Source organism: Corvus kubaryi, unplaced genomic scaffold (assembly GCF_017639235.1).
Source record: "Corvus kubaryi isolate FWS band 111438036 unplaced genomic scaffold, C.kubaryi_AGA036_p1.0 37397, whole genome shotgun sequence".
Classification (NCBI taxonomy): domain Eukaryota; kingdom Metazoa; phylum Chordata; class Aves; order Passeriformes; family Corvidae; genus Corvus; species Corvus kubaryi.
Window position 1 is genome coordinate 7,575,900 of NW_024581136.1, and position 12,340 is coordinate 7,588,239.

General features: G+C 36.8%; 1 long non-coding RNA gene across 2 annotated transcripts in view; it reads left to right on the forward strand.

Moving 5' to 3' along the window:
- Nucleotides 1-12,340, forward strand: part of LOC121671291 — a 310,077-nt gene that overhangs the window by 213,487 nt on the left and 84,250 nt on the right. For both annotated transcript variants that reach the window (XR_006018467.1, XR_006018468.1), the window contains exons 3-4: nt 634-697; nt 7,498-7,565. This is a non-coding gene — a long non-coding RNA (uncharacterized LOC121671291). The remainder of the gene's footprint in view (nt 1-633; nt 698-7,497; nt 7,566-12,340) is intronic.

The following is a 12,340-nucleotide window of genomic DNA, read 5'->3' on the forward strand; positions in this document are numbered from 1 at the left end:
TCATGCTCCATTTCTAGTTAGGAGTCAGGAATTGAGCCCAAAGGGTTTCTGGTTATATCAAGTAATGCTAAAGAAAGTGTAATCTTTTAAAACACATTGCATGAAAGATAAGGAGAAATGAAGGGTAATTTTTGGCAGAGCTTGGGATTTTCATCATGTGGAATACGGAAAAGTTCTTTATAAGAAATCATCTTAATTCTTTTTCTCTAAGAGATAACTAAAGAAATTCATTCTAGGCATCTTAAGGCACCATTATGGCAGTTATTGAAAGAATTTCATTTTATAACTGGAGGTCATGACCATTACATAGTGATAACCTAGTTTAGGAAAAGCTCACCCATTTATTCATAGTTCAAAGATTTTCTATGTGCATTAATCTTACCCCTATGAAAAGATAAGAATATGAGAACTTTGTCCTTCTTTCCAATCAGAAAATTTTGGAAGATGCAAGACTAGATGGAAACAAATGATTGCAGCAATAATATTTTTAAATACTGAAACTCTTAATGTTTGATGTTGCAAAAATGCCTGTGGTTGATAACAGGGAGTATAAAAACCTAATTTTGTCTCAGTTCTGTTGTATGACACTTCAGAGTTACTAAATTAACATAATTTCTTTAATATTCCATTTAGGGAGTAAAAGGAGAAGAGATGAGCAGTAAGACCAAGCTGGGCTGGAAGGTGACTGACAGCAAGCGTGAGTAGAAATCTATTTCAGGTTCATTTTTGTGCAATATTCATCTATTATGAGGGCCTGAAGGGTATGAAAACACATTTGGATTTGTTAAACACATAAACCAAGAAACTCATTTTCCACAGTTCTTTGTTCTCAGTTCCACAAATCTAATCTTGCTACATTCAATAATTTCAATGAAAGAGAGAATACACTGGAAGCTTTGGGATATGAAATTATTTCTTCAGAATGAATTCTTTTTTCACATTCAAGGTATTCAGGGATTAGTTGCACATATGATCTCTGAAATGAACTCTAAAGTTCTGAACTGTACCCCAGTAAATGCTTCCTACAATCTAAAGAGGAACTAAATGCCATGGAAGTCATACATAAGAGCAAGTTAGATGAGTGGGGACCATTCCAAGGTAACCCATGGAAAATGCTGAATAAAAGAGAGTTCACATCTAGCAATTTGAATGTTCTGTGCCAGAGGGAGAAAAGCTGGGGAGAAAATAAACTAATTTAAATACAACATATGTTGCTTTTTGCTTAGTTATGCATTTTCACATGCATGTCTGAGTACTTTCCTGTCAGTGGCTGCAAAATAAAAAGTAGTTCTATGTTTGGATTTACTAGAAACATGGCCATTTAATTAAATTTTAACATATTGTGGTCTCTCACTCTAATATATGGTACATTAATTTTCCATGATGCTGGCATGCTGTGCTGATGGATTTCTCAGCCTACCAAATGAAGTAAACCAGGGATTTTTCAGGCAGTTTATTTTTTTCCACAAGTGTTAGCATTAACATTCTTTTGGGGAAGACAGTTATCAAAACTTGACATTTCATTGAATGTTTGAAATTCTCTTGTAATATGTATTAAGTCTTGTCACTGTAGTAATAATTGCCTGTTACACACCAACTTTGTTAGTGAAAATACCACAGCCTTACTCAGCGACAGTTGGGCTTCATTATCAAAAAGAAATTGTTTAAGAAACTGGAAGTCATAAATAAATTTCTATTATGGCAATAATTGGTACCATCTTCTGTAATGTAAAAAAAGTACAGTCTTATTGTTAAGCTTCGTATGGTTTGGTTAATTTTTTAAAATTTATTTTGTATTTGGGGAGTCTTGCCTTGAATAATTTCCTTTTTTTTGTCCGTGATCAAATTCCTTGTCCCATAATAAGGAGAGTTTTAAATTTTTTTATGCTGGACTGTTCTGTGTCTACTTTGTGCGACCTGATGATAAGGAAAATAAGTTGCAAACCCTCCTTTTTTCCTTTCCAGTTGTGGGTCAGTGATCAGTATGAACCAGAAGATTTTTGTTTCTTCTTAATTGCTTTGCTGAAGTGGGGATTGCTTGGGAACCCTCTTGCATGTTCATATCAGGAAAATGTTCCCTGAGCATCTGCTGATTATGCTTATATTGTAATATTAACAAATATGGTTGTCCTTTTCCAGATTCTCTACTGCATACGCAAAAAGTTCTGTTCCTTAGAGTCTGAAGTAAAAGATGAGGGACAACAGATAGAAAAGGAGTGGGGAGATAAAGCTGTATATTGGTATTTGTACACTGGTGTAATAAGCCTTCTGACAGACAGTTTTTCAATATTGCATTTTTCCATGCCTTGCAGTGACCTCTTAATGAGGGATAATTTTTCTAATACCTTTTCATTTATTTTAGCGAGGAATTCCTCCAAAGAGAAAACATTGACATTATTTCTGACATTACCTTCAAGAGTATACTGGAATTCAGCCTGGATTTTTCAGAACTTATAGAAATATAAGTGTGATGCACAGGGTGTCTGAAGACAAAGATGGAGATGTTGAGGGAAGCCATGAGACAAGGGAAGTGATTCAATGTCTGGTCTTTGTGGCTTAATTCTACAAATTTCACTGTTGCATACTAGAAAATGCAGTCCAATTACTGCTTGTATCTAGTAAAAAATAAAGGATATTATAAGAATAATACATGGGATATATCCTGGGCAAATATTTGAAGTGTGTGGGGCTGAATGAAAGTGACATCTATAGCATGGCTTTACTGGGTGTGAAGACTGGGGGAGTTTTCCATATAGACCCTGGCAATGTAGAAAGACAGGAGGAAGATGGGTCTTTTAGATACCTGCAATATATGAATTTTAGGACTATATGTACATATAGTACATATATATGTACTAATCTGAAGTTTTTCAGAGGTTTTTCTAATTTCACTGGATCTCATACTCCAAGGACAGAATGTATGTGGACAGCAATGCAGGTAAAAGATCTTGTGTGCAACAAAGATTTCTGTGGCTGAGTACGATATTTTGTGATGCAGGATTGCTTCTGAAAGGGCAGTGTTATGCAGCTTGATAGGCATTCTACACTCTCCTGCTCATTAATTCAAATTTACTGCACTTTGTTTCCTTCTTAGTACTTTAAAAAGATTATTGGAAGGGGTATTGAAATATGGTAGATAGATAAGATGCATTTTTCAGGCTGTAAAATCACAGAGGTAATAGATAACCTTTAAGTAGGAAGCACTTACCATAAATGATCATTAATTGTTGGTTTGGGGTTTTTCGTCAGACAGGTAGTTTAATGTAAAATTTATGACACTTTTGTCCAGCTAGTTTTGCTTCACAGTCTTGATTTTTAAGCTGTGATATGAAATCTTTGCTGAATCTTGCTTTTAACTCTGTTAGAAACACTTAACATGTGCTTAACTAACTTCTCTTTTGCAGCAATTTTCTGGTGAAACTATTCCAGTACTCCTGCTTTTAGGTACTGCATCAAAGGGTGTCCAGCTCAAACGGAAGATAAGCAGTTAACAAACCATTCCGCATCTAGAAGGACATGTTGTTGCAAAGAATGGATTATTTTTGCTGTGTATATGGTGATTGTCTTGCTGACAACTTAGTTGCATCAAAACAACTAATTCAGAATTTGCAATCATACCCAAACTGCTCAATCTGCCACCTATGTCAACACTACTCCTCACCTCAGCTTTAATATAGTAGAACAGACTGAGATGTTCCTAATCACCTGTGTAACCTGTGCATTCACTAGTTGTGTTGATTTAGAAAGAAATACAGGATTTTCAGAAAAGCAAAGTGCCACATCCCATTTTATTGCTTAGCTTCACTGCACTCACACTAAAATGATTCTCTCTTCCATGAGAACATGGTGGTGTTTACTTTCCAGAAGCAGAAGATATGTGCTGGATGGACTTTTTCTGTGTCAGAACACGTTTATTTCTCTGCTTCCTTCCTGCATCAGTTAACAAGGGTGTTTCTCAGCACTCTGTGGCAGCAGAGTTAGGCAGAGGTGACAGAGGTGGTGCTGGGTTGTGATGTCGCACAGCAGGCTAATCTAAGCAAGCCATTAGTGCAACCCTTGGTGGGGTGGGATTCAAGATTAAAAGCTGCTTCAATTTTCTAATCACTGGGAGGGCTACTTCCAGTAGGGCTGCTTGGTGTGGGAAATGGTAACACCAAGAACTGTAAATAACAAGAATGTCTTTGATCTGACTGAGAGTTGAACTTTTGCCTTCCTAATGCATCACACGAGGCATATTAATATGCTAAAGATTGTGACTGTGATTCCCTTAGCATGTGTGTTTGCAGCTGCTTTTTAACACAGTGCACGAGTGTGCTGTGCAGAGATGACTGGTTGGAGGCTGCCTGCCCAGCAAGGTGTTTTATCTGTGGTGTGTCTTAATCTAGTCATCTTGCTTTCAAAGTGAAAAGAAAATTTACTTCAAGGAGCTCAAAAAATAATCCTCAAATCTTTTTCTCTTTTTGACTTTAATATAATCATTACATTCACACTTTGCATTTATAAGTCCTTTAAAAGAACTCAATAATTATTTTTGCTGTTCAGACCTATCAAATCCTTCATATGATTTGTGTAATCTACTGAAGTTCTTTGTGGCTGTTTTAAAATCCTCATCCTAACACAGCTGACCTGGATAAAATGTGTAATAACTCACATTTTGTGGTTTACCAGGAGAGCATTATAATAATGCCAGAGTCTATTAAAATAAAAGGCTATGCTTTTATTACTTAAAGGTCAGCGAAGTCCTCTACCATGACATCTGTGTTCCTGCATTGTGTTCCCAATCTTTATGTTTTCATAAGAACAGGTACTGGCATATTATGTTTTGAAATCGATCGTGAATATTGGGGAAAGAGTATTACAAAGTAGTAATTTTACAAAGTAAATTACAAAGTTTAACATTTTTATCCAGAACTAACTTGCTATCACCAGCTTTCTGAAATTTGACTGCTTTTTCCCTTCAGCAATGATTACACTTTTCCCTAATTTTGTCAGACAGAATGGTAATAACCTTAGGGAATCATACTAAAATAACTTGTCAGCTACTCATTGTTTTATTTTTAATGTATTAAGAAATTAAATGCTCCAAAAATGCAACAGACTAAAGAGCTGAATCCATTTTTTCTTCACAGGGTGTCTTCAGAAGACACCATGGCTGATCGTGTTCCCCAGCTGCCCAGCAGTACGGGCTGCGACAGCCCTGCACAGCCCCAGGGCCTCCCACCCTGCCCACCTCAGGCTCGGCCAGGCACAGGGAGAGAAGAGGGAAACGTCTAGTTTCTTGGAGGAAATTTATTCCCACTTGTTTTGGGAGTTCGACCTCCTCAAAAGGGTGGGAGTTGAGGAGCAGGGAAGGGAAGTTGTGGTGACTGATGGCCTGAAGAGTTTAGTAGGAGCTGTTGTTTGTGATCTTAGATCAGATCACCCTCCGCCACAAAATGCTCACATAGCCAGAAGAGCTGATGTGCTGAAAGGTTCAGGAATGTCTCCCGATCCAGCTGGACCTCTGCAATGGTGACTCCTCTCACCATCCAGACAGCCCTTGGCCATGCTGCTTGAGAGGCCTGATTGCCCTAAAAAGCGTTTCCCTATTATGGTTATTATATTTGTTTAACAACCGCTCTGTCTGTGGGCATCTGTGCAACAAATGAAATATGCACATACAAAGAAACCATCATTTCACTATCAAATTCCACTTTGAACTTGTTGAGGAGAAAGAGCCAAGGGCTTTGGTGGCTGTGTGGTGCTCCAGAGAAGGTATCTGAATACCCTGGGCTTTGTTTCTTGTGTAAAAGAAACTAAGGCCAGCAGTGCTTTGGCCTGTGAGAGTTTCTTGGCCTTGCTAAATGCACTGCATCTCCTCCCCGTGTCTGGGAGATCTGCTTCAAGTTAAAGAGCAAAGGACACCTTTTCCTGAGATGCTTTATAGGTTAAAACATCGTGCCTGTTCCACAGCATGTTACTTTCAGGTCTCACTTTGACTAGGAGAGTATATTATTATAATCAACAGCCTTTGAAAATGCGCATTTCACAGATCTCATTGATGTTGTTCTGCTACATACTGTAGCGTTCTTTCAAAAATGACATACTGCCATCAGGAATGAAAATGATAATCTGACCAATTCGAAGACAATCAATATTCCAACCTTTGAAATTCATTTTATATAACTAGTGTGTGAAAATCTTCTGATTTAAAAAGAAAGATACATTTCATCCCATTTTATGTCTTGATAGATAACTGACCATTACACCTCCTTGTTCTCTTTCATGATTATTAACAGCTTAGACATATTTCTTGTAATATCTCTCTATAAATAATTCTAGGCTCAGAAGTTTGTTTCTTTTATTATAAATTAAGCTATCCAAAAGTGATAGCTCGTTTCTCCATAACTAGAATCTGTCTCCTCTAGGGGCAATTTATCTTTGCAGCAGCTAACCCTTAGGCATTATTTATTTCATAAACTTTTATTAATCATCTTTGCCAGTTTCTCTCAGTCTTTCTCTTCCTACAGTATTCTGCTACACTCCGAACACCCACCAAGTTTTCCAAATATTTATACTGCTGGTTTTAGAGGAAGAAGGGTTATCTGAGATGTTGTTTTTATTAAACCTTGATTGTTTAAATACCAGTCATCAGGGATTGCTCATGGAAAACTCAAATCTGACTTTGTTGTAGAGGAGGGAATGCCTGTTTTGTGAAGTCAGTCTGTATGACAGGGGTAGATTCAGAATCACTATGGATTATCCTCTGGGAAAGACAGCTGCAAGGAATGAAAATCAATGTGAAGAAGGATGGCAAAAATTAGCTCAATGCTTTTTTCCTGCACTGGCTAGACAGGAAGAAATCTCTTGGTAAGAATGTCTTTCCAAGCCTTATGTGCCAACTGTTGAGCCTCAGTGTCCATGCTCAGAGCAAGAGATACCTGTATTTGAGAAACCTGCCCTGCCATTCTCACCAACCATTCCCAGTGGAGCGGTGATTGCTCAGCGAGAGGGATGGACTCTGTGAGGGCAGATGGACGCAGCCACCACCTGCTACTTTGCCACAGCTGTAAAGATGACACTAGGCAGAGATGAGAAACTCATAGGAAGGGTGGCATTATAGAGTTTGCAAAGCTGGCATGGCCAGGAGACATACCAGACTGGCACACCTATACACTTAAGATAGATGTTTGAGGTTCCTTTTACATCAAACAATTAAGATACGCCTTAGAGAATTTAGTGCTGTCCTTGTAGCCATAACTCATGCTACAGGCAGAAGTGCAGTTCATGTGCTCATTTCAAGTCCTTTATAGACTACTTTAAATATTATTGAGCCAGGTGTTGCTGGTAGTTGCATTATTTCTTTCATATTGATTAAGAAATTTAGTCAAATGATTTTTTTTTTGTGGCTCCAAACAGTCTAACTAATTCATAAGCTGCATTTTTATCTTGCCTTCTCATCAAATGTATGTTCTAATGTGTTAAAATTGTAAAAGAGTATTCTTAATTTTTTTGCAGTATGCATTGTTGAAGAAAAGAACATGTGAAAATCTACTTGAGTGTTGGCATTTTGGGGGGCGTTTCAGGTATGATTTTTTCCCTATATGTTTGATTTGTGAACAACAAAGAAGAGAACTTCCCGTGACAAGTCTAGTCTGTAATTTAATAAAAAAAGATAATTTATCAATGCTTCACCTCAGCATATGCACTTTATCTCAGAAAAGTTATCTGGAGTCTTACAGGAAACCAGTGAGGTTGGCAAGGATTATCTATAGCAGCCCTACTTAGGGTCCATCTTATTTCCATGTAGGTCAAATATGTATTTGTATCTATACATGCAAATGCATATGTAGTTTATTTGTATGTGAACAGCAAGACTTTTAAAATTTGATACTATTGACTTAAAGTATCTGCTTAGTTTGCAGAGTAGAATTATTTATTCTGATGTTAATTAGGATGATGGGGAATTAGACAGAAATAGAGCTCTCAGATTTCAGGGTGACAAGAAATCCCACTTGAGTCCATCATGAACTGTGCCTGCAAATGTCTGTCAGCAATGACTGAATCTGCCCATAAAAGCCTTCAGTGTAAGAAACTCTACAAACTTTATATGTTCCATTCCTTACCTCTCTGTACTTTGAGAATGCTTTTCCTGATGCCTGTCTTGTACTTTTCGTGCTGCAATTTAAACTTGCTGTTAGTTTTCTCATCAGTGGTAGAGATCTCATTTTCCCCTTCAATTTTGCTGTGTCACTTCAATCTTCTCTGTGCTAACCTAAAATTATGATACCTGGTAATACTTCCTCTATCTTCTTATTCACTCTGTAATAGAGAACATTTCCCTTTGTTACACAAGGTCCAAGTTCTTCACCCTGCAGTGTCTCAAAAAGTGATTTGCATACCTCATCAATATCCCCAGATTTGGTTTACAGTCCCCATTTATAATATTGGTTTTGGTTTTTTTTTCCCTGCTGACATTTCAGCTGTATGAAGGGCAACTTCTTTAGTCTTTTATTTATGACATGAACCATTTTCTCATTGGATTTTGTTACTACATATCCTGGTTTTTTTAATCTAATGCTAGAAACTGTTCTAAAATATTTTTTAAGTCTTCTGACTCCCTAGAAGATGAATTGCAGAAATGCCGCTGCTCTGAAATGAAACCACTCTGAAATTAGTATTCTGTTGCTGTGTGTGTTTAAACAGACCAAACACTATTTGTGCCCTGGTTTTGGAGAAGCTGAAAGTGCTGGTTTTGTCTGATTACTTTTTTCTCAGTCCCTGATAGAATAGTCACTTTGGAAGAGAGATTGGTATACTCTACCCAATTTGCAGATTCAGGCATTAACTTGTTTCTTCAGAATTTGAAAGGGTAATGGCAAAGAACTGCTTATAAATCTTAAGTTAATTTAGGATATTTAGTCTTCTGTCTCTTAGATGGATATACTTTGGCACTTTAATTAACTGCTTGTTAATTCTAGACTTTCACGTTGTTCTGTGCAGAGACTTTAAATAAGATATGCCTATACTGAGACTATATTAAAGGGCATATTTTAGTGGTAAATAGATTCCAACTTTATGTTTGATGCATCCCACAGATCACGTGGCTTGTGATTCAAAACACGCAAGACATGTTTCCAGGGTTTCAAGTACTGTAAATAAATGTAAAACAAGCTCTTTGCACAAATGTGCTATAAAATAATCAGCACCAGGAAAGCTAAGAAGCTAAATGACACTTGGAAGACTGTAATTAATATTAATCTCTTGCATGCCAGAACAGGTGATTAAACTACTCCACCTCTTTTGCTTGATATGCAAATCTGGCTGAATGGCAACATCCTATGACAAACACACAACTGTAGCAGCCACTGGTTGATTTTAAATATGCAGCAAAGGGGTCAGAATTTAAGAAAACTTGTGAGTAGTTTAAGAATTTCATCAAGTTGAAGCCTGTTGGTGCCTGTTTTCATTAATAGTAGGAAAGGACAAAGATTATACATTTGTTTTGTGTGAATTGGTCCAGCGAGAAATTTCATCTCTCATATTCTCTTTGCCAGAGTGTTTTTTCTCAAATTAAGAAAAGCAACACCCAAAGTTTCTGGTAAATATGGCTGGACAGTTATCCAAGTCCCTACTGTAAACTATGTGTTCCAGGCTTCTCCCTGCTTTCAGTGTGAGAAGAGATAAAAACTCTATTTTCAGAGTATTTGCATATTTTTTTCCCATTTTGATATTTCCCAGTATTTTTTATCAACATTTCCATGAATTGGGAAAGAATGAAAACACCACTTTGTTTTCAGTTTTTACAAAAATTTTGTATTTAATATATCAGATCCCTTTTTTTCTCAAACCTTCTTGGAAATGAAATTAAGTCTGATTTTACAGTTTACAGCACGTCAGTAAAATTTTAGAGAACATTTTAAATTTAATAGGTGACTTCCTTTCAAGTATTTCCCTGTTTTCCATATTTTTATCAATACTACTTTGCAATTACTGGAGCAAACATGAAGAATTTTATTCTTGAAAGAATTCTTCCCAGGAGAATTTTATTTGGTGTAATATACTCAAGATATTTGGATAAGAATAACATGAATAAAGTTTAATTTTCATATTCAAACTAGGGCTGGGTTTGATGTCTTCATTTATTTTATTATTTAGCAGTATTCCCTTTAGGTTTTTGCCAAGGCCTAAGATTAACTGACCATCTGTCTATTTTTCTACAAAGCAGGATGTGCTACTCATTACTGGCAGTTAATTTTGTGGCAAAAATTCACATAATGTGGTCTGGTATTGTGATTTATTCAGTGACATTTATAGAAATCTAGCAAATCCAATCAGAGAATTCAAGGATACTCAGCAGAAGAAACGTGTCATGAAAAATGTTCACAACTGCCACTATTCAAAAATATGGCAATGATATGCTTGTGTCCATATTTACATGTATAGTTCAAACTTTTATTAGGTATTTCCAACCGGAAGTTGTAGCATCATTGGACACAGGTCTGGAATATTTTTTCCTGTGTGAGGGATCTTGTGCCTGCAGTGGACTAAGAATATGAAGACATTTGACTCCCAGGTGTTAGATACTATGGAACTACACCCATTTCTACATTATGTCATTAAGTCATATCTATGTAATAAGATATGTCATAAAGGTGTGCTTAGAAGCAACAGGATAACTGGAGATAGTCAGCTGTTCTCTGTTTAACTTTTCAAGACTGACAAGTTATTAAAATATTTCAGTTCCCCTGAAAGGTATCCTAAATACTTATAGGTAAAAAACCACATCCATTTCAAAAGAATCCACCATTTGAATTTTATTATATCAGTTTGTGCAAATTTTTTAAATCTTCTGATTTTTCTCATTTCATTTTTGTTGGCATACTGAGATGAGTTTCAGATGTCCTTATCGGGGCAATTTTCACCCTAATTCTTGTTCAGTTAAGATTATGATATTCTGTTTAACAAAGTTCTTCAGAAAGCTGCTACCAGTAATTGATGTTTGATTCTTTTGTCGTTTATGAATTTGTCTCCTTTTTCCTATTACTTTGGAGTTCAAAGTGAACTCAATGCCAGTGCATAACAACTGCACTTCTTGTCAGACACAGATATTTTTACAATGAATGATTCCCTTTCAAGGAAATGAGTAAGGGTTGCCTCTGCTGTTCCTTGGTGCTAGCCAGCATGTCACACTGTAATAACTGGAGTTGCCTGTTTCTGATGAAAAAGCATCTTTAGAGCATCTGAAATTATGCTGTGCTGTGGATTGTGGTTTATATTTAAGAAAACCTGTGCTAATTTTAGATGTAATAAAGAGTCTAGAAACATCTATGTAGGTCCATTTAATTGTCATTTCTCTCCGTGGGAGACTTACTTTCTGAACAAGACATAATAATGTTGCTGCTCCTTGAGTAGCTCCCTCCCCTCATACACAGGAATGGTCTCTCCAGCTGCTTGCGTGGCTGTTGTCAGAGCTGGCACTCCTGGCCAGAGTCTGAAGCACTCAGCACTGACACCCAAAGCTGTCATGGTTACACTCTGTGCACTCAGGCTGGACTCAGAGCTGGGGCAGGTGCTCTCGGCTGGCAGAGCAGCAGCTATATCCTAATACTGCAAGTCTGGGGAAAGAATTTCCCCATGGCACCATTACTGTGCATTGGCAGTGGGTTTTGATGTGATACCTTCATACTTTACTAATATTTATATTAGGCTTTTAGTGTTTTCCTGTGCATAAAAGGGAATCAGAAACACTTTGAGTACCTTTTCTAGCGTTTGGACAGTTGCCTGAGCCTTTTTATACACACTGCAGAAGAACATCATAGAAAATAAGCAAAACCATACTAAGTTAGCTCTGTTGCCTTTTGGATGTGCTGTGTAGACATAAAGGCTTGCTCAGGAATCTCTGCCATGTTAGTGTTGCATTGTGTGCATAGTCCACAGTCTCAGTTGGTCAGAAAGTCATAAAGCATCTTAGTTTTGTCATAATTTTACAAACTTTATTGGCAGCAGAAAATATTGGTGTGCAATTAAGGTTTATTCCAAACTTGGTGATGTAATTTTGTGTAAAAATGAAAAATCAAAGTCTATCATCAAAAAAGCAAATATAATGAGGAAATTAAATTATTTACATGTCTGATGGAAAAGCAGCCATTCTGCTTCCACTGTATCAGAATATGCTAGACTTCATATTGAAGGTGAAACTGAACTTCTGCAACGCACATTTTATCAACTAAAAACATTTCTGCATTTGAGAAATTCGTTAAATGGTACACAAAATTTCCAAAAACTGCATGCACATGAGTGCATGCAATGTCCTTCCATGTCAAAAAGAAAAAATTGTGTAAGACTGCAGAAGCTCAGT